This window comes from Marmota monax, unplaced genomic scaffold, assembly GCF_021218885.2.
Source record: "Marmota monax isolate L192 unplaced genomic scaffold, Marmota_monax_Labrador192_F-V1.1 WCK01_AAM20220418_F8-fsc00135, whole genome shotgun sequence".
Classification (NCBI taxonomy): domain Eukaryota; kingdom Metazoa; phylum Chordata; class Mammalia; order Rodentia; family Sciuridae; genus Marmota; species Marmota monax.
The window spans coordinates 5,013,447-5,037,154 of NW_026694339.1; the positions used below are offsets into that span (position 1 = coordinate 5,013,447).

A 23,708-nucleotide genomic window follows, 5' to 3' on the forward strand; every position below is an offset into this window, starting at 1 on the left:
CATAATGATGACCCTGAAGCATGAAGGAAAGGGCTTTCTTTTATAAAGCATTTTTTAAAAAATAAAACATTTAAAGGAGGAAGGGAAGTATATGACATCTTAGATTCCCATACCAAAAAGTTACAGTGCAAAAGCTTTGGCATTCAAGTGATACAATTTGCTCTTAAATCTGTCAGATCCTGAACTAGAAATTTTGAGGATTAATTAGATAATATGACTGTGATGTAGATTATTTCCTTAATATTATAGAGGAGTAAATTAGGATCAGAAAGGTCAACAGCTTATTTATGGAAATTTATTAAGAGAAAAACCATTGATTAAAATTCTTCTTCTTTCATAGATAAAACCTGTGAGTTTTCCACTATGCTTGCATTAGGTTATGTTTGTTGGGAAATTTCTCCTAAAGCTTTCTTCCTTGTGAAGTACTAAAACAGTTTAGGGTCTTTTGATATTACTGATTCTCAAAATGTTCTAATGAAAGGTTTTAGCCAGACATGCCAATATTGAATTATTGGGGTAGAGAATGAACAAACTCTACTAAATAAGTTTTATTCTTTGATCAATTTATTACTCATTTGGATTGCTCTGATTTTCTTCATTTCACTGTTGTTACTAAAATTTAAAAATATTCCATTTAAGAAGTTTTAAGCATGCATATTTATTTTTTTGTGGTAGGGGAATCAAACTCAGGGTCTCCCATGCTCTATGCCTCTAGCTGGCATATCATATTTTATTATAGCTTCTGCTTCCAGAATTGTCTTTGATTGTTAATATTTTTATCATATCTCATTGTCCTGTGTCAAATTTTGTAGATCTAAACTTCATCAAGGATGGTGTATTACTCTTTGATCAGTAACAACTTTATGTGCTATTTTTAGCCACTGTCCGTTTTCACATGATACTTCTACCAGTTATACAAATTATGAACTAGACAGAGCTAAATTTACAACAATATAAATAAAGCATCCAGCTTTATAATGTCTGTCATCTTTCTTGCTACCTTTATCCCCATCTCCAATCCCTGAGTTCCCACAAAATATTCTTTCCTCATAAAATACACATCACAGCATATTTTAATTACATTTGTCGCCACCAAAAGATGAGGAATTTAGAGTAACAGCAGCTTTTACCCCATTGCTTAGCAAAGGTTAGAGGCTTAGCACATAATAGAGGCTTAAAAAAGTAAAAACAATTCGCAGGTGTAGACAGACTAGTTGCCTTAAGACGCCAGGCAAACAAGATGTATCAAAACACTAAAAGATTGTCCTAAACCTGCATTATTTTTTGGTAGCAGGGATGGAACCCAGGGCCCCATGCATGCTAGGCAAGCACTTTACCACTGAGCTATATCCCCAGGCCACCTAAACGTGCTTTCTTGGATACACTTGTAAAGTTAAATTACCTCACCCTCAAAAAAGCATGACCTGTTCAAGGAAATCAAGACTGGTGCATATAATCCTGACCTTATGTGTGTGTTGGGGTGGGGGGTGGGGTCGAGGGGTGGATGTTAGTCCTTAATTCTGCCTTTTTCCCTTTAAGAGGAGTTGCTTTACTCAGTAATAACGTTATTTCAAATACCAAATGGTCTGCAACAACACCTCAAAAAAAGCCCAGCCCCCCCCAGGTGTCAGCTGGAAGAGACGCAGAATTGAATAAGTTCACAAGCAACAGGCACCTTCCAGACACAGGAAGAAGGGCAGACAGAGAGGAAGCCACGCTCTATAGGCCCAGACACAGCCCTCGCGTCCTCCTTGCGTCGCCATGGCAACGCGGCACCGGGGCCGGCCCGGATTGGCCGGGCCCAACGTGCGCGGGGCCTGCTGGGAGAGCATGTCCTCGCTGCAGCGCTGCCGGTTTGAACTTGGCGGGCTAGATGCAGGATGTGTGGCAGTGGAGTGTTGCTTCTTCCCCTCCCGGCATCCTGTTCTCTCTGGACTGCAGTTCCGAGTCTGAGGCCTCCATGGCCTCCTTCTCCGTCCTCATGACGGGTCCCCGGGGGCAGAGGCTGGGGTGGTGGCGACGTCTATCTGATGGTCGCCGCCGCCTCAGAGCTGCAGCAATTCCACCATGTCACTGTTGTCTCCCCTCGGCCACCAGAGCTTCTCGTTTGACGATAAACATGGTGACGGAGAGGATGACGAAGATGTGGACGAAGATGCCCATGACGTAGAGGCCGAGGTGTTGAGCCTGAGAGGAACGGAGTTACCAGGGCGCGCCAGGTAAACCTGAGACTGCCCGACCGATACAACCGGTCCCAAGGTTCCTTGGACCCTTCCAAGTACCTTCAGCAAACCAAAACAATCTGCTGTCTTCCACCTTAGAGGCTGAGCAGGCGCCTGCATCCTTAAATGCAGCCCTTTCTGCAGAGAGTCCTGGGCCATTTCTTAAAGATGACATGTTTTCTGATTCTTAGCCCTTTAATTGCTGCTATCTCAGTTTCCTTAAAAATGACCCGTATATAGTCTCCAACACACAAAACTGCTTCTATTTCAGGAGTTTTACGAATCCTCAAAAATCCAGATGGTGAACTGAAGAACTCTTGTCCATAATCTTAGTTCCAAAATGTGTTTTATGTAGTAGGTTGTAATAGTGTAAAGAGCTGAAGCACAGAGATTAGTCCACGACAGCATGCAGAGGCAGGGTTGTGTCTGATCTGAGGACGAACTTTCAGTGGAATAGTTATTGTTGTATCAAAGAATATTTGAAGCAAAGGGATTATTAAAAACCATCATAATGTTTATTTCTACAGAGATTCAGTCAGCAAACATCTATTTTTTGCCACATATTAGTTTAGGTACTGGGGACCATAAATAAAATATACAAGATTTTATTAAATTAAAGCCCAGCTCAGTCCACTCATTTTACATGTGATAAAACTGCATCACAGAACACAAATAAAAAGTCTGACTCAAAGGCATACACCAATTTATTAGCAGATTTGGGCCTAGTAGTGAGGTAAACTGATCAGGTTCCCTCTTATACAGCATGACTATTTTAGGGTGTATAGAAATAGAAGCAAAAGGCCTATCACTATAATAATGTAGGTCTATTTTGGGGTAAACATCATCTTCAGAAGCCAATTTACAAGTTTCTAATCATCAAACTATATAAGGAACAATACAGGAGATCTAAAAAAATGCAGACCAGAGAACCCATACTTTATGTGTAAGTGACAAGATGGCCCCTCTCTGTATAAGGAATGAATGAATGGAATGTGGAACCATCTGAAATGACCCATACATGGTTACAAAAGTTACTCTTTTAAAGATGAGAGGTATGTTGGTGGAAATGGAAACCAGGAAGAGTAACCATGCAGGCTGTCCAGGCTGCTTGAAAAAACAAGAAAGAGGCATCTCATATTAACCCCATAGACTCAGTGGTAAGAGGTAGGGTTTTAGGAGACCATTTTCAACTATGTTTTGTAGGGATTCTTTAGGACTTAGTGGGTATTAGATATTTTTAAAATGCATTTTAAAGATGTGTGAAATACCTTCTGAACATAATTAACAGGACTAAACAATGTGGACATAGTTTATCAGCCTGAGGAATAAATGACCATGAAAGTCTGCAGCTCAACTACTGAGACCCTGCATTAGCTTCCACAAGCCTAAATGCTAATCAAATGGAACCTGTCAAGGGAGGAGCCAGACCTATCTATGTCTCACCCAAAGCCTGAATGAGCTAATAGGGCTAAGGCTGCCTAAGCACATTTCATTCCCCATGAGTCAAAAGAATACTGAGGATGTGGGTCTAGAAAGATTGCAGAATTTGTTAGGTCTTGTGTGTGGCAAGTGTTAGATTTTTATTAGGTACTCAATAAATGTGTGTTGAATGAATTCCTGTTTCTCCTTCCTGGAGAATAGTTAGATACCATGATTATTTTCAAATGGTTCAGAAAAACTAGCACTTCTTTTCTTTTAGAAGATGACTGTGTTCCTTTAGTTGTTGTTCTGGATAGCTTGTATGGGATGAGATGAAGGAAGGCAGCCTGAGTCATAGCCCAGCCATTGTTTTGGGCTATCAGCATCCTCTGTAGAGTACAGAGAAACCAAGAGCTCTGGAATTTTATGCCTCTCTCTGTCCCTTACTAGCTACATCTGATTGTGGCATACTAGTAGAGTAAGGCTTCTTTGAGATAGACTCAGGCATTGGCTGCACATATCTATGTGCTCAGATTTGTAGGGGTGCTGGGCCTCATACATGCCAGGCAAGCATTATGCCACTCAGTCACACCCCAATCCCTCAAGATAATTTTCAGTACAAATAGACTTATGCTTAAAAGATTGATTGACCTTCAAGTGTATTGGCTGGGATTGTGAAGATGATCAAAGATGACATCAAAACAAGATGATGAAAAGTATTTTTCTGGAGTCTTTTATAATATGCTTTGGGCCTACTGCTTATCTATTTAGTTCTTTTCTGTCTTTCATATAACTATAGTTAGGAAAGTTATGCCTTAATAAGTTTCTTGTCATAAATAGCTAATTATGAAGCCTTTCTTTATTATGAGTATATCTGTAGTTTATATGCTACACTTTTTGAACACATTTGCTAAAAATGTTAAGGCAGGAAGTATTTAAAGTGTTATCTAAAAAAAACTGATTTGACTAATTTCTTCTTTCAACAATGTTTCATAATCTAGACCCTCAGTCAAGACATATTTGGTTTTCTTCTTTCCTTTTTTTTCCCAGTCCTGGGGATTGAATCCAAGGTGCTTTAATCTACAGCCTACTAATCTACAGCCCTAAACCTTTTTTATTTTTCCAGGCTGGCCTCAAACATACAATCCTCCTGTCTCAGCCTCCTACATTGCTGGGATTACAGGTCTATGCTATCACAACCAGCCAAGTTCTTATTCATTCATTCATTCATTCATTCATTCATTCATTCATGTTCTTTTCTTTAAGGAACTCATGGCCTGTGGCAGAGGGGGAACCAGTGACAGGAAGCCCAAGGCAGTTAATCCAGAAGTTTTTAGAAAGTTTCCCAGACAATATAGTATCAGAATAAAATCTTGAAGGAAGAATAGGAGTTAGTTATAGTAATAATTATAATAAATGGCATAGTATGTACTTACTGAGGGCCCAGAACTATACTAAGTGCTTTGCTTCTTCATGCAGCTACTACTGTCATCTCCATTTTACAGATGAGATCTCTTTTTTAGAGAAATTTAAACATGTGCAGAAGCTAGGAAGAAGCAGATAGAGATTTTATCCCCAGGCTGTTTTACTTATGAAAGTAAGCTCTTAATCTGGCCATATGTGAAGGTAGAGGAAAGGCATTTCAGTTTTAGGCAAAAGCTGAAGAGCTCAACACCATAGTGTATTTACCAACCCACAGAAGTTCAACATGACTGAAATGTAGAGTCTGGATCACCAATTTATGAAAAGAAAGGCAGGAGTCAATTTATGGATGTCAGGCTAAGGAGTTTGGATTTCATCCTGTGCGCAAATGGGCCCCTGAAGAACTTTGAGATGAGAAGTTACATGTTAAAAGGATGCATTGGAGGGGCAAATCTGGCAATAGGTTTAGAGAATGATTTAAAAGGGAAGGCTAGAGACTGTTTATGTTTGGAGTGATTGAAAGGTTGGAGAAGAGAATCACTTGAGAAAATTGAAGGATGTAGAATTGACATGACCAGTGATTATATGGGCATGAGGGTAGGGGGAGTCAGACATGGAGGGGGGAGCGGGTGGAGTCAGATCTGGATTTCTGGATTAGGTAACTGGGTGGATGGTGGTAACATTCACTTAGGATTATAAGAGGAGTAAAATTTTTCTTAGTGGGGAAGAAAGAGGGGGTGGATGCTGGAAAATGCTTAGATTTTTTTTTTTTTCAACTGACTGAGTTCAATATCATGGATCTGTCTATCAAATGGTTGGAAATAAGTCTGGAACTTAAGATAGAGATCTGGCCCAGAATAGCTGATCCAGATATCACCAGCATATAGTGATAGTTGAAGCTGAGAACAGATGAGATCATAATGCAAGACTGAAAAGGAAAGATGTGCCTAAGAAATAATATATTAACAATGTCTCTTTTCCACTTAGAATACAAGTTCTGTAAAGACATGAATGGATGATTAAATAACATAAACCCCCCCCCAAAAAAAAAAAATTAGGGAAACTGAATCTATGAGATAGAAAAAGTGGTACAAAGCAGTTGTAAGGCAATTATTTGTTAGAAGGAACAATGTTGAAGATAAACACACCTGAGTCTATATAATAAACTCGCCCCTGGAGCTGTGTTGGGTACTGAACAATCTTCCTATCCATGAGTGCTGATTGTTAAGTTTTCCATAAGTTTTGTGAGGCTTATGTATCCAGCCAAATCCTTCTGTTCTTTATTTACTCATATAGTTAATTTTCTGTATATCCAGAAGAGTCAGACTGACAGAAGGTACAAAGTGGAGATGAAGACAATGATAAGAGATAAACAGATTGGAGAGTCTTGTATACTCTAAGAACTGGCAAAATGTTGTCAAACAAAATATTAAATGTTGAAGGAGAGAAGGGCCACAGCAGTTGTGGGTGTAGCTCAGTTGGTACAGAGTATACTTAACATGAATGAGGCTCTGGCTTCGATTCCCAGCACTGAAAAAGAGAAGGGTATATTTTTTTCTATAGCTGTCTATTTCAAAATAATTTCAAATTTAAAGAAAAAGAATATAAAAAACTTTTGTTCATCCTTTACCCAGAATTCCTAATTATTAAATTATTTGCTTTTCATCGTTCTCTCAGTATATATGTACACATTACTTTTTTTCTATGCTATATAATGGAGGAAAAGGGAAAGGTCTGCCCCAGGATCTGATTAAAGTTATGTGTATATGTGTGTATGTGGTAGTGGAGCTGTAGATATAGTTCAGGGGCATGTCCAAGGCCCTGGGTTCAACGCCTGGTACCATACACACACCTACAAAAGATTATGTGTACTAGTAGTAATTAGTGATTACTTGTATAGATAGAATTTTTAGGAATAAAAAAAATAAAATTTTAGAAATAAATAATTTCCTCAAGTGACCTTGAGGCACATAGGTTGGGCTCAAGTTATTCCATTGGGTTTTTAAATAATTTGCTTTTTGAAGGGAGTGGCATAACTAAATGAGTAAAGTAATTCAAAATTAGATTTCCTTTTCCTGGTTTTTCATATTTTTACTTTATATAATTGATTCATATGTTTTTAAAATAACAGTATTGAAAATATGTTGTTAGATTTTGTTTTCATTGTATAGTTAAATGATTTTTGACTAGTAAGAGAAGTATTTCGTGTACAAGTTCTATAGTATCCTTTCTTTCATAGCAGTAAAGTTGAATCAGAAGATAACCAAGAAGAACAGAAACGGGTCCACTTAGGAGAAAGCAGCCTGACACCATGGGAGGTGTGGTTTGTTGGCAAAGAAAAAGAAGAAAGTGACCGACTACAACAGAAAACTCTAGAGGTACAACTAGACAGTATTCTTTCTATATGACACTGAGCTCACAGAATAGAGTTGCTGTTGCAAATTAAAATGTTAATCTTATTGTTCCTGAAAACAATGTGTGTGCATTTGTTTGTATTAGTTTACTATATCAATCTTAATAAATCTAATTATAGAAGCAGTATATTCATTAGAAGAACATTCAGAAAATATAGCTAAATATAATTAAGAAAATGAAAAGCTCTTTTAATTTCAACACCTAATAATAATCTTTGTTAATATTATGGAATATAGCCTTCTAGACTTTCTTCTATGTAAGTTTTTAAAAAATAAAAACAGTCATCTTAAGTATCCAAGAGGTTTGGTTCCAGGACTTTCTTGGATTCCAAAATACTCAATGCTCAAGTCTTTCTATATAAAGGCATTTAATGCATATATCTCCCCATCTACTTTTAATCTTCTAATTACTTATATCACCTAATACAATGTGAACACTACCTAAGTAGTTATTATACTGAATTGCTCACAGCATAATGACAAGAAAACAATGTGTCCCTGCTCAGTATAGGCACAATTTTTTTTGGCATATTTTCGATCTATGTTTGATTAAATCCATGGTTGCAGAACCCATGGATACAGAGGGCTGATTATATGTACAAATGTATATCTAGAGAGACATACAATAGACTTTTGCACTTAGGTAAATTCAACTATATACTCAGGAAAAGTTTTAAGAAAGAAGAGAAAAATTGAAATAAAGACAGGAATCTATTCTACCTACCAAAGAGCATGTGCCCTGGCAAGTAAATATATTTGTATAACTCGCCATCACCTAAGCTCCCTATCCAGACTCACTCTCTGATTTCTTTTCATCACAGAAATGGTGAAAGATACTTCTTGTTTTTAATGAAATAGTTTCAATCTTTTTAAATCTGTTTTTTTGCCTGTTATATTATTAATATATTTCCATGTCATTTTAATTTTTTTTGTATTTTTTGGAGTTGCATTGGGGATCTAACCCAAGGCTTTGTGCTTGCTAGGAAAACATGTTACCACTGAGCTATACCCCAGCCCTCATTAAATATTTTTCAACATCACTTTAAAATGATTGCTTATTATTGGCTGGGGATATAGCTCATTTGGTATAGTGCTTGCCTCTCATACACAATGCTCTGGGTTCAATCCCCAGCACCACAAGAAAAAAAAAAAAAAGAAAAAAGAAAAGCAAAGCAAAGAAAAAGACTGCTTATTATTAAAGTATATTTAACATGTATTAATGTATATTAAAATATAGTAAACTGGTACACTGTGGTTGGATATTTTAGTTTATTCTAGTCTGTTAGTAACCATGTTATTATAAAAAAATCATGGGAACTAAAGCTTTGTACTTTCTTTGTCCTTTATGATCTTCCTTGAAATTTTTCATATTGGTTTTGAAACTAGTTGTTATTTTTGTGATGGGTTTCTACCAGGTAGGCAATCATCTGTTCAGGAGACTTGGAATGATTCAAATGATTGTGTAAATTAGTATATTCTGGCATTTCCCTTTTACATGATACTTTGTATTCTAGAATACAAATTTATTCCTGGAAATGTACACTGTGAGAGTAGTACTTATTTCCTCTTAGCAAGCACAGGGCTTGAAAAAGACTTTGTGATTTGGTTTCAGCCAGGCTTAATAAAAGCTCTGGTTCTAGTCTTTTTACTTGCTGGGTGATCTTAGCCAATTTATTTAGATTTTATACTTCAGTTTCCCCATCTGGACAAGGTGGGAAAAATAGTACCTGTCATAGGATTTTTGTGAGGATTAAATGAAACAAAGTATAAAGATGGCTGATTTTGTTTTTTATTGGTATTGGCATTTCTATCATTGCTAGTCATAGCCTTTGGAGAAGATTTTTTTAAATTTGTTTTCAGAATTAATGTTTATTTTTGAGACCCCAGTCTCTTCCCTTTACCTCAACTTTAGATTTTAACATTACTAGTTCTTTTAACATTACTAGTTCCAATGTTTAGTGTGGCTTTTATTTTCCCTGCTTCTTTTTTTTCTTGGAGTGCTAGGGATCAAACCCAGAGCCCTGCACATGCTAGGCAAGGGTTCTACCACTGTTCATCAGTCCTTGTGTAGTGTTTTTGAAAAATATTTGTTCACAGTGAGAAATCTAATTTTTTCATGTTGAACATAAATATAAACCTATACATAGATGTATATACATATATATTTGAAAAAGTATCTTAATTTATTCAAAACATGGTATTCTTTTTTATGAAAGTCAATTATAATCTGTTAAATTGATTTTAGACTCACAACTTGGAAAACACTGGTAGAGTAAGTTAGTGGTAAAGCACAGTTCATTTGCGTTTTTTTCTAGCTACTATAGAAGTCACTTGTAAGGAGAGTCACTATCAGTGAAAGGGGGAGAATAATATTTACCTCTTATTGTTATTATGAGGTCTAAATGAATATCAGGATATGGCCTACTATATAGAAAGAATTCAATACGAGTTAGTTATTACATATGAAAGTATATAATAACTACTCTGAAGATTTGTTTCAAGAACAGTATAAAATAATAAATATAAAGCCCTTACCATAACCATTAAGCATATAGCAGGGTATAATTATTTGTATGTATTAAAGCCTTTTCATGTTTTGAGTAATTTGACATTTCTTATGGCTACTTCATTACTTAACTTTGAAGCAATTTAAGATATTTTTGAATGAATCTTGCCTGTTAGTCATGCCAAGGAATTGTAGCTATCAATCATAACATATGGGTTATCTACTCAATGTTTTGTTAGCTTATTTTGAGCTGTTATGGTCTTTATATTTTATTTCTTTTGAGTGAAAACTTTATTTAATTTTTTTTCTTTTAAAGAATACTGCTGAAAACTATTATAGCTTTCTGCAGAAATAATGTTTAACTTCTTTCATCCAAAAGTGTAAATTGGAGGTACTTCCATTGGAAGTAGGATCAGTTTGCTTTGCAGGATATAGGAGGGACATTTGGTGTTGGGGGACCGATGATATCGATAGAAAACAATGCAGAATTAGAAGATGGCTTATCATCATAAACTTTAGCCAAAATCTATTTGGATTTTCATGCCTTTCTCTTTATTTCCTAAGTCATGCTTTCCCTTATTTTTCTGTCCTTACTTACTCTATTCCCTAATTTGCTTACAAACCATGTCATTAAAAGCACAGATTTTTGACCATAAGGAATGGTTCATTTCAGATCCTTATAAAAGCTAAGAAGCATGAAGGCGAGAGAAGTAACTTTGCCAAGGTTTCGGTTAGTGGCAGAGCTGGAACTGGTATTAAGTTCTTTAGATTTCCAATTTATGTGCTTTTTATTAAGAAATATTTTAGAAATAAATAGATCAGACTCAGTATTTGCTTTTTGAACTTATTCTTGCTTTCTTATTTTCTTCCTTTAACATTTAAAGGAAATTTTTTTTCAGTACCATGCAGAGGTACTTAACCACTGAGTCACATCTCCAGTCCTTTTTTGTAGTTTATTTACAAACAGGGTCTCACTAAATTACTGGGGGCCTCACTAAGTTGCTTATTGCTTTGAACTAGTAATCCTCCTGCCTCAGCCTCTCAAGCTGCTGGGATTACTGGCAAGTGCCACCATGCCCCACTTAAAGGAAAACTTAAAGGATAGTTGAATCATTAAAAAGCTCATTTCATTCATGAATTTTATTTTAGTAACAGACATTTAAATTTGTTTTAGGCATCTCTGTGAGATTGAGTTAAAAAATTGTTTTAACCCTTTATAGTTACCCTATTAAAAATGTTATACATTTGTAATAATGTTGTAATGATAAACATGGTAAACACTGAAAATTAACATTGACATTATGCAAGCTAGCATATTGGTTTTGTAGGTTATTAAATATATTTACATTTTTTATTTAAAATAATTCTTTAATTCTTCTAAGTTCTCTGTGGTCTTTGGCTAATTCTAATTTTTAACATTTGACTTCACATTTTAATGTAATCTGTTCAAAATTATAAAAATTATTTATTTTGTGACTAGTCCAGGTACTTTTTTTCCTGTTATTTTTTTCAACCTCACCATTTAATATTCAGCTATTTAATTTATCAGCCCTTAAGGAAGGAGTAGGGTAGGATATAGAGCTGGTGAAACTCAAAATTGTCACTTTGTTTTTTTGTTTTTGTTACCTTCAATAGTAAAAAATCATTTGAAAATAGGCAAAATATATTGAAATAATGATACATGTTTAGGACCCTCTTTGGAGTTTGGTTTTCCATAACCAAATGTTTACTCTATGGGAAAATAGCTATAATCCTGTTGAAATTCAGTGGTGTACCAGAAGACCATGCAGGGGCTTTTGGAAAGAAGACTCCTGCTGTATCCTGGAGGAGGCCTGCCTCCGTGGTGAACAGATGGAGCCATGCAGCATGGGAAATTCTAAGAGGAGCTAGCCTTGGAAGAGAGGGTAGTGTATGAGAATGTGATGTATATTCTGGGTAGGCAAATACTTAAATAGACATTATAAGAATACAGTACTATTCAGGTCAGTGGTAGAATTTTCTAGGTACTTTTGGATCTTTTCTTTATTATCACCTATATCAACATTAACTAAAATTTGGTATTCATAAAATAGTAATGCAACATCTTAATTTCCCCCCTTTTGAGTTACCTTTAAGACTCTTAAAAAGTATATAAATATAATCAATTATGCTTAATCATACATTTAAACTTTTCTTTAAAAGAAAATTTAGAACTGGTTTGGAAAATTTCAAATGTATAGTTGTCAGATTTATACCTAGCCTTTTACTATATGTAAATTTATACACATGTATATACACATACATACACACATGCGTATCTGCACACCCACACATACTCTGTGTGTTTCTCCTTTTACTTGTTTTCTGGCACAAGTCCAGACTGTCTTCCCCTTATAGGGTATATTGTCATAACCTTCTAGTCAATCTCCCTCAGAATAGTACTGATCATTTCAAACTCAGCCTTCAGTCTTAATAAGAGCTCTAAATCATCACTTTTGACTTTTATTCTTCATCATAGTGTTCAATTTACTGTCTTCAAAAAACCTCTTTCTATCTAAAGAGGAAATTAGTACCACACATTAAATTAATCACCATCCCCTTCCGCATCTTTCACTTCTTTTAAAGTCATCTTCTTTCACTATTTTAAGAAACTGCTCATTTCTGACTATCCTGGTTCAAACCATTTCTCTTTGTCTTCCCTTTTTGTTCTTTTCTCCAAACTCCTTTTTTTTTATACCCAGTAACTCACAGTGTAGCACTTTATTCTTTGGTATATACAGAAAAGATTAGATGAGAGACTTCTAGGATTTCATCTTTCTGTGTGTGTGTGTGTGTGTGTGTGTGTGTGTGTGTGTACACGCACAGTTCTTGTTAGATCAATATCAGGCACTCAATTAAAGTTTATTGAGTGAGTAATAAAGGAATAACAGCTATGAGGTAGTGAAGAATCCTATCAAGGTAGATATTTGTTTTGTGGGATATGATATTTCAAAGTTTGAAGATTTTCTAAGTGAGATAGGGCAACTATTTTCTTTGCAGTGGAATTTTAAGATCAGAAGTCATGGTAAACAAGTATCTTTTGATTAGTTATTCTAAAATGCAAAAAAAAAATATGTTCTTGGGGTAAAATTTTATCTTCATTTAAGACCCTGGAATTAACCTGAGAGTTGGAAAATTGCCCATGGAGGTAAGTATTTGGGGAGAAAGGAAAGATGGGAAGGAGAAAGGGGGACCAATGGAAGATTCATAAATGTATCTGATTATTAGTATCTAAGGAAGGAAGAAAACTAACCAGTAATTATGATTGTAGAGTCCTAGAGAAGTCTAGTTTGAACAGCTTTCTCAACTAATGCCATAATTTAGCCGATGAGTGACAGAGTGGTGGCATTCAACTTGTAGTTTTATTTGGCCATACCTTCCACATTCTTTCTCCTGAGGAAATGCCCAGATGTGTAGATTCTGGTGACAGCAAGACAGTTAAATAATCTGAGGTATGAATTTGGTTTTGTTTTATATCCCAACAGCTATAAAATCTGTGAAGAAAACTCTGATTCTTTTTTTCTCTATGGAAACTGAATACCTTCTTTACAGTTCTTCTTTGGTGTAACTCTGAATTAAAATTTTAATTTAGGGATTACTTAATTCCTATTCTTTATCTTCAGCAAGAATCTTGAAACTTTTTATAACTGTAAAAAAAAGTTGCAATTCTCTTGAGCTACTGCCAATAGCTTACAGTGGTGCCAAAATTTGTGTGTGGAAAAGTTGATTTCAATGAGGGTAATTAGCTGAAATTTAGTCTAAGAAACTAGTGTTTTGCTGCCAAGCAATTATTTGCATTTCTAAAAAATGACTTATACTTTTTACCAATGCTTTCTTTCATTGTAGACTAGTTACTTAAGTAAGTTATTATCAGTAGTGGTATATATTGTATAATGGAAACTATATTCTTGTTTAATTTGGTTAAGTTCAGCCTTTTTTAAAATATGTGATTTGGGTACTTCCCTTAAACATTGTCTTTTGTTTAAATGAAATCCACAGGAATTAAATCAACAACTAGAAAAAAGAAAAAAATTGAAGAACGTGAAAAAAGAAAGAAAATTGCTGAAGAAAAGCACAAGGAATGGGTTCAGAAAAAGAATGAACAGGTGAAAAGGAAAAAAATGCATACACATATCCTAACATCTCTTTTCAAAGTCTTTCTTCCAATTAGTCCTTAGCTAGGTTTTTCTTATATTTCTCTTAGTTTCTTTCTTCTTTGGGGTTTTGCTTTGTTTTTTACCCCTACCCTCATGAATATTTATCAAGTCTCTTGTCTTCTGCCCTTTGCCCTTTACTCTTCTTTTGTTTTTGGTACTAAGGATTGATCCCAGGCATGATTTACCACTGAACTACATCTCTGCCCTTTTTATTTTGTTTTGAAACAGGGTCTCACTAAGTTGCTGAGACTGTCTCTAACTTGCCATCCTCCTGCCTTAGTCCCCTTGAGTCACTGGGATTAAAGGCATGCACTACAGAGCCTGGATGCCCTCTAATTTTGTTCTTTTCTGTCCCTGTGAACTCTACTAGTGTCTGCCTGCATTCAGCAATTCTAAATATTTTTAAAATATTTTTAGTTGTATATGGACACAATACCTTTATTGTATTTATTTATTTTTATGTGGTGCTTAAGATGGAACCCAGCACCTCACATGTGCTAGGCAAGTGCTCTACCACTGAGCTACAATGCTAGCCCCACCAAGTCTGAATCTTTAGACTTGAATTTTTTGAGTCTTGGATTTCTATCCATTAGATCAGCAGGCAACTCCAAATGTGTACACCTAAAAAAATACCTTTGCCCCATTCCTCTTCATAGACTTTTTCCTATTATTCCTTTATTTCTATTACTTCTACTGTGTCTTCAGTCACTTAATAATAATAATAATTCTGTTGCTCCAAAACATCCCTTCCTTTACTATATATATAATTGCTGCTTCTATTTTATTTTCTGAATGGTCTCATTACTTCCTTCAACTTTATTGTTTACTTCTCCACACTAGGATATAAGTTCTTATAAGATCAGGAATTTTGCTTCTGTTTTTCAGTTCTCCAACAGCTTATCCATTACCACACATTAGAGGTACCCAGGAATATTTGTTAAATGAATAAACCCTTCCTGTATGTCTCTGCCAGATTAATCTTTGCTGAATAGATCTGACTGTTATTCCTTATGTCTAAAAATGTTTTTCATGTGCCACACCTGTACTGTCTTCTGACTGAGATTTTAAAACTCTAGACTGACTGGTTAAAGAGTCTCCACTCTATTCCCTGAGCCAAAGTAGCATTTCAGGCATGTCTACCATCTATTTTCTCTTTATTCTATGCTGATTCTTTTTACAGGGATTATTTAGGGAACTCACACAAGATAATCACAGCCACCCCCAATCTTCTTGGAGTATTAGTTTTACTGGAAATTTTTTGAGAGGAAAATGTTATATTTTTATAATAAAGCAAACATAGGTATATAAAGAAGTAGACTGTAAGTTTTATTTTTATTTTATTTTTCAAAGTGTTGATCAAACCCAGGGCCTTGCATATACTAAGAGAGCACCAAATTTTTTACATTATTTTTAAGATGCAAATAAATTTCCTAGAAATCTTGAGCTTTTGGCTGTACTGCCCAGGACTCAAGAGTATGTATTCTTGAGAAATTTTGAGAATACTTATCTTCTTAGTATTTTTCATTTCCTAATTTTTACATATGGTATTTTATCAGGATGAAATCTCATCATATTCTCTGTTCTACTTTTCCATTTGTCATCTAACTCAGATTACTTCCTACATGCAGATTGGCTGTTCACATGTTAGAGATTCTTTCCTGTGAATCTTTGTTCAATTTATATTAACTTTTATAGCACTTTATCATATGGTGCTTTGTATTTTCTGTATGTTTTATAAAAAAGAAAAGAAATGGCTGTTTTGTAGTATGTACATCCCTTTGCTTTCCTTGTAATTTTAAGATCCTTAAGAACAAGAATTCTTTTTTATATTATTTTTTATCCATTACAAGGTTTATAATTCTTTGTATATAGTAAGCATTTGTTAATTGAATGAGTCAATGAATTTTCTTTTTTCTTTTTCTTTTTTGCAGTGCTGGGGATCAAACCTAGGGTTTCACTCATGCTGGGTTTTACCACTGAGCTATATTCCTATTCTTCCTTTCAATTTTTTTGTTATTATTATTATTATTATTACTTTTTAATTTATGGTGCTAATTGAACCCATGGCCTTAAGCATGTTAGGCTAGCATGCAACCATTGAGCTATCCTTCATATCCCTACTTTCAATTTTAATACATTCTTATGTTGGATCACACATTAGAATTTTTTTTTAAAAAGGTCTTTATTTTGTTTATTTATTTTTATATGGTGCTGAGGATCTAACCCAGTGCCTCACATGTACAAGGCAAGTGCTCCGCCACTGAGCCACAACCCCAGCCTGATACATTAGAAATTTTAAAATAACTGGGCATAGTGGCACATGCCTGTTGACTCCAACTACTTTAGAAGCTGAGATGGGAGAATCACAAAGTTGAGGCCAGTCTGGTGAATTTTCTGAGACCCTGACTCAAAATGAAATGAAAAAAGGTCTAGGGTAGGGTGTAGCTCTGTGATAGACTGCTTATCTAGCATGCACGAGGGCTTGAGTGGAATCCCTAATACTGCCCCCCAACCCCCATTTAAAAAATATTATGCTATCACTTTGTTTATATTGTGATTTTGTATGTTTAGAATTGATTTTATTATTAAAATATAACTATGAATTTAGATAAATTCTCAAATTATAGGACAAAGTTTTAAATTTTTAATTATAGTTTTTGTCCTTACCTATTGTTGAATCTGATGCCAAGTGATATTATTATGAGTATCAAATAATTTCAGTAAGTTGAAGATAACATAATCTTCATCATCCAGGCATTAGAAGAAGGAAATTGGTTAGAGAGGTGTCTGTGTGTATGTGTGTGTGTATTATAACCATAAAAGTATTTGATCCTTACTTGGATTGTGTTTGTTTAGAAATCAATTACTATGGATTGTGTTTGTTTACTTCATCCCCAAAAGAGTACTTTGAATAAATGTCACAATCAAAATAAGTCTATATGACCATTACAAAATTTTGGTTGACACCTTTTTGAAGTTTATATAAAAATAGTTCTCCATGTATGATGTGCTCTCTCCTCTAGAAGCTTCTCTTATCTTCTAACTTCATTAAGCTGATTTTACCATGCCAATCAAACATAATTGTTGTTTTTCCTAAGAATGTAAGATGCTTCTGAGGGATATATGATATATATTCACTGTTTTAGTTAGTGGTAGTAGACCTAATCCAATTATTTTTGAGGAAAAAATTCTTTTGGGAGTAAGTGGCTTGTCATGACATAAATCAATCACTAATTATTGAAAGCAAGATTCCATAAGGTAGAAAATGATTCAGAGATAAACCCTGAAAAATTAATTTACCTATTCTGCAGCATTCTTGTGCATGTTAAAGCATAATTGATCCCTCCTTTTTTTTTCTTAAAAACTATCAGATTTCTTATTCAGCCTTAGTTACATTTACCTGTATTTGTAAAGACTGTTCTCCTGGTTCTTCTCTTCCTGTCTGGCATCTAGCTTTCTGTTTACATTTCATGGTGTGTGGTCCTCTGCTGCCTCCAGCTTCATTTTAGTTGTATCTTGGGCTGCTATTTTCTCTAAGTCATTTTCACTGTGTTTTATCAAAAAATCAGACAAAATAATTTATGTATACATTAGTAAGATTGCTTTCTTCTAATATGACTATAAATTGTGAAATTCTTTTAAAACAAATATCTTATCTCATTGAGTACACTTAATATTTGTGTTGCTATGCTAAATTATTTTCCAGATTAATTTTTTACACATTAATACAAATTTTGAAAAAGACTTCTACTTTCAATGTTTTAAAAAGTTATTTAAAAATAAAATTGTTTTTAATTCTCAAAACACACTGATATTTTATTTGAAAGACTTAATTCAAATCAACAAGGTGTATGATTGATAACACTGTTATCAGTGTATCAATCATGCTTTCAACAAATGTTTACTTAGCTTTTTCTATGTGCCAAGTAGGCCCTATTAGAAGAATTAAAATAGAAAGTCAAAAACTTTAAGTAGCCAGTTGTTCATTTCTTTTACTTGTAAGAAACAAAGGTTCTTTCAGGGCACCATTTTAGAAAAGGAAGATTAATTATTGTCCTCTGTGATATAGAACCAGTGTGCTAGAAAATCCGAAGCCACTTAATGGCTGACTGCTTTCTCAGTAGCAGTGACCATTCTGACTGCCTGCTGTGCAATAAAATACACCTATTTTAAGTTTATGAGTTTGACAGATGTACATACCTGTATGATTAATAAGCACCACACTCAAGATAATACAACATTTTCATCACTCCGGAAAGTTCCCTTCACATCCAACCCCCATTCCCCTTCCCATAGCCAGCCCCAGCTCTAAATATCTTGGTTATCTTTCTATTCTGTATATAAGATTGTACTTTCCAACAGACACTAGTATGGCAATTTATAAATCAATGGATGTGTAACTGATGTGAATCTGCAATCTGTGTATGGGGTGAAGGTGGGAGTTCATAACCCACTTGAATCAAAGTGTGGAATATGATATGTCAAGAAATTTGTAATGTTTTGAACAACCCACAATAAAAAATTAAAAAAAAAAAAAAGATTGTACTTTCTATACTTTCTTAAAAGCAGAATGAAAGAATTGTTGGACTTCTTTGTGTTGGACTTCTTTTGTTTTTAAATATATCCTGATATTTCATATATTGTTGATTTATTTTTATTGATGAGTAGTCTCCCATGGAATAGCACAAATTGTTTATCCATTCACTAGTTGATGGTCAGTGGATTGCTTTCCATTAGGAGATATTATGAATAAAATTATCTGACCATTTATATACAAGTCTTTTGTGGACATTTGTTTTCATTTGTTTTGGGTAAATGTTTAGGAGCTGAATTGCTGGGCTATGTGGTAAGAATGTGTTTATGAGAAATTGCCAAAGTATTTTCTCAGGTGCTTATACCAATTTATATTCCCATGACTATTTATGAAAGTTCCAAATATTTTACATCTTTGGCAAACCTGGTAATGTCAGTCTTTCATTTTTGTTCTTCCAGTGTGTGTATAGTATATGCCATTGTTTTAATTTTCATTTCCATGAGATCTAATGCTGTTTCGCATCTTTTTATAAGCTCATTGTATTAGTCTTTCAGGGATGCCATAACCAAATACCACAGACTTGGGTGGTTTAAACAACAGAAAATTTTCTCACATCCCAGAGACTGGAAATCAAGATGAAGGTGTCTGCAGGTTTGGATTCTCTTTAGGTCTCTGGCCTGCAGATGGCTTGTCTTCTGGCTTTTTCTCTGTGCACACATATCTTTGGTGTATTTTCCTCTTTAAAGGACTTCAGTCTTATTGGATTAAGACCTCATTAAAGTTTGATTTACTATTGGAAGGTTTTATCTCCTCACACTGGGAGATAGGCCTTCAACATAGGAGGTGAAGGGACATAATTCAGTTTATTATACTTGTTGACCATAGTAGGCAGCATTCTACAACTGAGCTACATTTGTTGTTAGCTTCTTTTGGATTTGTTTTGTGTGGTGAGCCGCTTCTGCTGTTTCTGCAGACTATGGTCGCCATTACAAGATGACGCTGGCTCCGCTGTGGTCTGTGACAAACAACTCCTTATCTGGGAAAGTTGGCACATGATTTTTCACCACCCTGTGAGAAAGCTCCACGCGGCAGCTTTGCATTGGGGCTTGGGATGCTTTATTAAGGCTGGGAGGGGCATCAGAGAGAGAGAAGAAGAAATATCAAGGGCCTGAATAAACTGCTGAAAGAAGATTCCTGAGTTGCGTCTTCCTTGCGGGCAAGGGGTCGCGACAGTTTTGTGTCAGTTTAAGTCTTTTGCCCATTTTTTGAAGGGGTTATATGACTTCTTATTAAGATATAAGAATTTGTAAGAATTCACGGTTGAGTAAAACTTAGTGGCAGAGAGCATGCTTAGCAGGCTCTGGGTTCAGTCCTCAGCAAGTCTCCTTTCTCCATCAAAAGACATGTAGGAATTATTCTTTCTTTTCTTTCTTTTTTCTTTTTTCTTTTTTTTTGAGATGAGGATCTTGGTGATATCACTTTGTTATCCCGGTTGACCTCAAATTCCTGGGCTTGTCAGGTGATCCTCTTGTCTGAGTCTCCCAAGTAGCTGGGAATATAGGTACATGTGACACTGGGTGAATTTTGTACATTTCTCTTCACTTTTTCTTTTCTTTTTTTAATGTGGTGCTGGGGATTGAACTCAGGGCCTCACTCAGGCTAGTCTAGCACCTATCAATGAGCTAATCCCCAGTCTTTGAATTCTTTATATATTCAGACCACAAGTCCAATGTCAGATAAATGCATTACAAATATTTTCTCCCATTTAATTTTTTTTCTTTCTTTTTTTTTGCCAAGGACTAAATCCAGGGATTTTTAACTACTGAGTCACATCTCCAGCCAGTTTCTTTATTTTTTGTTTTGAGACAGGTTCTTACTAAGTGGCTTAGGAGGGCCTTGCTAAGTTGCTGAGGCTGACTTTGAAATTGAAATCCTCCTGCCTCAGTCTGCTGAGTCATTGGGATTACAGGTGTATGCCATCACTCATGGCCCATTTAATTTTTCTGAATACTATATTTTAAAGAGCAGAATGATCTTCCTTCCTTCCTTCCTTCCTTCCTTCCTTCCTTCCTTCCTTCCTTCCCTGGGGATTTAACCCATGTAGACTTTACCACTTAGATATATCCCCATCCTTTTTTTTTGAGACACAATCTTGCTAAATTTTGTAGGGCCTCCCTAAGTTGCTGAGGCTGGCCTTGAACTTGTGATCCTCCTGCTTCAGCCTCCTGGGATTATAGGCACGCACCTCTGTGCCCAACTTAAAGAACACAAGTTTTAAATTTTGACAATATTCCATATTTAATTTTTTCTTTTATGGTTATGGTTTGTATGTCTTTATTTAAGAAACATTGTGTAATTCAAGAGTATATAAAATATTTATTGTTTTCTTCTAGAAGTTATAACTTCAGCTTTACCTGTATGTTTATTTTGAGTTCATTTTAATATCTGGTTGAGTTAAAGGTTGGGGTTCATTCATTTGCATACATATATTCAATTGTTCCACTGTTAATTGAATAGATAATCCTTTCCCTATCAAATTACCTTGGCACTTTGTTTAAAATCAATTGACGATACACACACACCCACACACACACACACACTCATATATAGATCTATTTCTGAATTCTATTCTCTTCTATTGATTTATATCCTGTGTCAGCAGTAATAACTTGTTACTACAGCTCTATAATTATTGAACTTATAGTTTTTAAAAAATAGATATATAAATCAACTTTTGTCTTCTTTTCCAAACTTATTTTAGTTCCTTTGCACCTTTCTATATGTAATTCAGCATCTGATTATCAGATTTGCTAATTATGCCTGCTTGAATATTGCCTGGCACTATTGGGATTTTGTTAAATGTGTAGATCGTTTTGGAGAAAATGGCTCTTAGTAATATCAAATTTAAAATCTATGAATATGTTTTTCTTTCCATTTATTTTTCTTATTTCTCATCAGTTTTATTTAGTTTTTAATGATGGTATTATGCATCATTTGTTACATGCATTTCTAATTATTTCACATTTTGGGCTATAGAGCAGTTATCTTGCCTTGTTTCTGATATTATCTTGTAACATAAAATTAATTTGTGTAGTCATTTCGTATTATTTCTTCCTTAAATGTACATTGCAAACTATCAATGAAGCTATCAGAAGCTAGAGTACTTTGTGGTAAATTTTTAAATTTTGAATTTTTTATAATAAATGGTTATCCAGATACTATTTCTTCTTGAATTAATTTTGAGAAGTAGTATGTTTTAAGAAGTTTTGACATTTCACTTTGGTTTAAAATTTTTGGCATAACATTATTTTTAGCATTCCTCCATTTTGAAGTCTTTGTGATCTATAGTGATCTACTACTTACTGTGTGATCTTAGACAAATTACTTACCCTCTTGTGCCTTCCTTTCCTCCTTTGTAAATAGGATAATAATAGTACCTACCTCATACTGGGATTGTAAAAATCAACTGATGGTCCATATGTATAATAAAGTACATAGAATAGTGTGAGATATAGATACCAATGAAGTGTTAGTTTCTGTCATTGAAAACATTGTAGGGACTGGATGATTTCTTGCTGGTGAGGTTAGGCAGAAGAGTCATAAATCATACAGATTAAGAGAGATATATTCCAAGACCATTTTCAGTTTGTAGATTTTCTGTCAGTGAGGAGTAATTAAAACCCATTATTGTTCCATTGGCTACTGAGGTTTTGTTATGAAAAGATTCCTTTTCACAGCTATTGGCTGCACGGCAAGAAAGAAATATATCAACTTGAGGAATGGTGCAAGCCCTGATTTTCAAGACTTGCTTGTGCTGCTCAGCACTGAACAGGACATATATTGTATGTAACTGATGTTTATTAATTGGGTGTTAATTTATATTACAGTATTTTACAAGATACTTTCAGGGAAGGAATTTCTCTTTTGGGATCATCTTTCTTTTCTCCATGAAAACTGACATGTATATACATTTGTATTCCATATTCCTTTTATACCTTTCAGGTTAATTTCTAAAACTTTGATAAAGTGAACTCTCCATGCCATTATTTATTTAAAATTTAACTACAGTTGGTAGGTTATCATTTGAGTAAGGAGAAGAAAAGCATTGAGTTATATTCTATGTCAAAAATTATTTTTTTTTTCTGAAAAGGGCCAGATCTTAAACATCTCAGGTTTTCTGCCCATGCAGTCTCTGTGGCAACTATTCAACTTTGCTATTGTAGAATAAAAGAAACCATATACAAATGTATAAGCAAAATGAGTTGGCCATACTTACATAAAATGTTGTTTACAAATACAGATGGCCTGTGGGCCGAATTTGACATTTAGCCTTGTTTGCAAACCTCTGATCTATATAAAACAGTATACCTAAATATTTGCCCAATTATGTCCTTATATGCAATCTTCAGCAGGCATTATTCATTTGAACTCTATAACACACTTTTTGTGAATACTTATCCAAGTATTTGTATTGACAAATTGTCTATCTAGGAAATGTTTATATACATGAGGGTAAACATCCATTAAAAATACTAGGATTCAGCAGTCTTAACAGATAGTAATATTTATTCACTAATTTATTTAAACAGTATTTATTGAGCACCTGTTATTTACTCAGTACTATCCCAGTCGCAGGTATATGTTGGTGAGCAAGATCTTTGTCAGTGTCCTAATGAAACTTACAGCCAAGCAGTAACTACCTGTTATTGACACTGAACAGGTAATTATATATTCTCATGTTATATATTCTCATAAACCACGTTGTGCCAACCACTGTTACACCACTTATTTTAAGAATAATAGAAGTTTAGAAAATTATTGCATATAACAATCCTTCCTTATGTGAGAATAATTACAGGTATTTCAATTAAAATTTCTATTTTTATTTAAGAAAAGGAAAGAAAGAGAACAAAAAATGAATAAATAAATGGAGGGGAAAGCAGCAAAAGAACTAGAGAAAGAACATTTGCAAGAAAAAGCAAAAGAAAAATATCAAGAATGGTTAAAGAAAAAAAT

At 34.6% G+C, this 23,708-nt stretch overlaps 1 pseudogene; it reads left to right on the plus strand.

Moving 5' to 3' along the window:
• The first annotated feature begins 1,761 nt into the window (after positions 1-1,761).
• Positions 1,762-23,601, plus strand: LOC124109055 (coiled-coil domain-containing protein 34-like; annotated as a pseudogene).
• The last annotated feature ends 107 nt before the right edge of the window (positions 23,602-23,708 follow it).